The sequence below is a fragment of the Gavialis gangeticus genome, unplaced genomic scaffold (assembly GCF_001723915.1).
Source record: "Gavialis gangeticus isolate Ggan-Ray unplaced genomic scaffold, GavGan_comp1, whole genome shotgun sequence".
NCBI classification, from domain to species: domain Eukaryota; kingdom Metazoa; phylum Chordata; order Crocodylia; family Gavialidae; genus Gavialis; species Gavialis gangeticus.
In genome coordinates, this window is record NW_017729015.1 from 4,455,007 (window position 1) to 4,458,301 (window position 3,295).

The following is a 3,295-nucleotide window of genomic DNA, read 5'->3' on the forward strand; positions in this document are numbered from 1 at the left end:
GGTCCTTCCTGCCCTTTCACCCTTCTGGTACCCTGCACACACAGAATAAAGCTGGGTCATTGACTTTAGTTCCTAGGCTTACACCTTCCATTACTAGTACAGAAATGAACATCAGGTAGGAACTATTATTATTAATCACTGTGTGTAGCACAGAATCATATAAGGACAAACCAAGAGCATGGCCCCATGACAGCAGGCACGTACAAATGCCAAGGAGCCAACAGAATCTGTCCCAGAGAGTCTCACACAGAGAAAAAGAGAGCAGCTGAAGTGTAGGGAAGAGGGAAGCAGTAGTGACAGCATTTAGTGATCCAGAGAATTTGCAGTATACATTTTTGATCAAATCATCCCTCCTTAAAGTGCATTGTTCAGCACTGAGATGCCTTCAGTAAAAATAGAAATCTCAGCCATTTAAGGGGTAGGAACAACCAGGGGCATCTCAGATGACCTGCCACAAAATAGATCTAAGGAACAGGACAGCCTAGAAAAGCAGTGTCTAAGCGACTGCAGCAATGCCACCTTCCATCCGCAGCATTTGACCTTCCACTGCATTTGACAACATAGGAACAAAATCTAGCTGAGCGTGTGAAACAACAGGAAGAAAAAGGAGATAAATTTATAGTGAGTTCAATCCTGTGTTGCCTTCAATTACAGGCACTTTGATAGACTGATTAAAAGAGCTTTTGGAACAGTTTCTTTCACCTCTACAAATGTTTTTTCATACAGCCATGCTCTTTTCCATTTGCCAGTCAAGCTCCACATCCCTTCCCTCCCTCAGATGGCAGTGGGCTTTCTCCAGTGGGGGTAACAAACCACCATCCCAAGCTCTTATATTACTTTAATATTGGTAATGTGGCGGGGCTTGGAGGGCACAACCAAGATTGGAAGTCCTTCGTGCTAAATGTTTGTTCAAACAAGTGCTAAGGGACAGTCGCAGCTCTGCATTGCTCTGTCTAAACCAGTGGTGGCTGATCTGCCACAAATTAAGCCCTGCGCCCTCTCTGAGTGCTGGCACTGATCCCCACCCCCTTGAAGCCAGTGAATTTGCCCCGAATTTGCCATATAAATTGGCAAAAAGCACTGAATTTGCCTTATAAATTGTGGGGTCAGGGAAGGGTTAATCTCTCAGCAGTGACACTTCTTGAAGCAGCAACCTGTCCCCACACTCCACTCCTGCTCCATGTTGCTGGAGGCTCAAGCCCTGCGGCATACACTCTAGCACCAAACTTCCTGAATGCTCAGGGCTCATGTGCCACACACACCACCTGTAGCATGTGCTGCAGGCTGTTCACCTGGGTCTAAACTGAGCAGACAGGCAAAAGACATCAAGGGAAAGAGAGGCACAGAGAGGATGCCAAAACCCAGCTATTTTGGCTCCCTGAGCAGTACGGCATGTCCTGTGCCATACAGCTTCTCCGGAGAGCTGCCCTGCCCTCACGCACAATACTGCAAGGCATTGTTCTTGGCCGGGGGCTCCAAGTACTACCACTGTACAAACCAGAAGCCATGGGAATGGTCCTTGATGAAACGGTAAGGATATCTGCCTCATGCCAGTGAATACAGATCCATTGGAAAGTGAACCTGTCTCTCACCTTGGTGTCTGCTGGTGCTGGGGAGGAACATAACCAGCAATTAGTGCAGAGGTGGGCAAAATGCGGCCCATGGGCCACATGCGGCCCACCAAGCCAGCCTATCCAGTCCATGGGGCCCCTAAAAAATCTAGAAAATTAATATTTATCTGCCCTGGCTTCCTGTCACGCAGCCCTCGATGACTTGCCAAAACTCAGTAAGCCGCCCTCCACCTGAAATAATTGCCCGCCCCAGAATTAGTGACATAACCAGCAAACACAGGTTTGTCTTGTATTGCATATACTGCAGGAAACAGACAAAAACCCAGAGCTGCTTATGAATGGAAATGAAATCTCCCAGCCCTCTTGATGGACCCAGTGATCTAAGCTGAGCAATACTCAGTAGCAACCCAAAAAGCAACAAGACAGTGTGTCCTGGCCTCTCCAACCTGCTAGTAGCTGTATCCAGTGGAGAAGAAATCATCTGCTAGAAACTTTGGCTACTGGAAACTGAGCACTCTTTTCCTAGCAAACTGCCCACGGAAGGGTCTCGCTCACTGGCAGCACATCCCTGCACTGCAAATGCAAGCACCTTCAAAGGAGGCAACACCCATTTCCTAAGCAGCTTCCTGCTTCAGTGCAGGATGATCCTGCTTCAAGGTGTTCACATGGACTGCTTGGGCATGAGGAGTGAGGCCTGCAGCAAGGTTACTCATTATACACAGTGGATACAAAGTACCACCTGGCTTCCATGCATAGCATGTCACACTTATTTTACACTGGCATAAAAGACGACAAAATGCAGGGCACTGAGGATTATGGAGAAGGATCTGTTTACATGAGCCCCTTCCACAGGCCACAGAAAGTGATTGGCTCTGATGTTAAAAGAAGTACTACTATGCACCATTCACTTATTTTTTTTCTTCTGAATATTCCCCCACTGCTATAGCCTCGGGGCTAGCAGGATCCACACGCACCGGTTATGATTTGATTCCTGTCACCTGTGTGTGGGAGGAGAGGGAAGCTGGGTGTTCCTTTGCTTTCAACACTGGCAGAAATAGGACCAAGATCTCTCAGCTTTGGACAAGTGCCTGCTGCCCACACACACTGAAGATGTTGTAAGAGCAGGCTAAAGCCAACTTGCAAACACAAAAAAAAAAGAGCAGAGCCCTTCCTATGGGTATCATTCCCTGGCATAAACAGGTACACACACAGTCTGCTCTTCTGAATGGGATGGTGGTCAAAGATCCTCCAGAACCAGGACCCACGTGCATCTCTATCCTCTTCTCCTGCCCACACACTCCCAACTGTTCTTCCTATTTCCTAGGCTTAGTGTCATGATGCTTCTGTAATTCCCCTTGCAGCTTCCCAACTATAGCACCACACACCTGTAAAGCAGCACTTTTGGAGCTCATAGCAAAAGGGAAAGCAAGCATCAGCCTCATTTCCTCTGATGAGGCCACATGGCCATGCAGGGGGCAGGGGCAGTAACAGAGCCCAGGACACTGATCTGAGCAGCCCATGTGAAGAACCATGCTGCCTTCCCTGCCCTCCAGATAATGTACTCATTCCCTAAAGCACTTGGGCTGCAGCAACCAGCCTAGTCCACCTATATAACACTTAGCTGCATCCATCAGAGCTTCTCTGAAAGTTGTCCAGGGTTGGGATGGTGTCTATTACCCACCAGACGAGCTGCAGCCGGACCAGACCCGGAGGGCACCACCTGA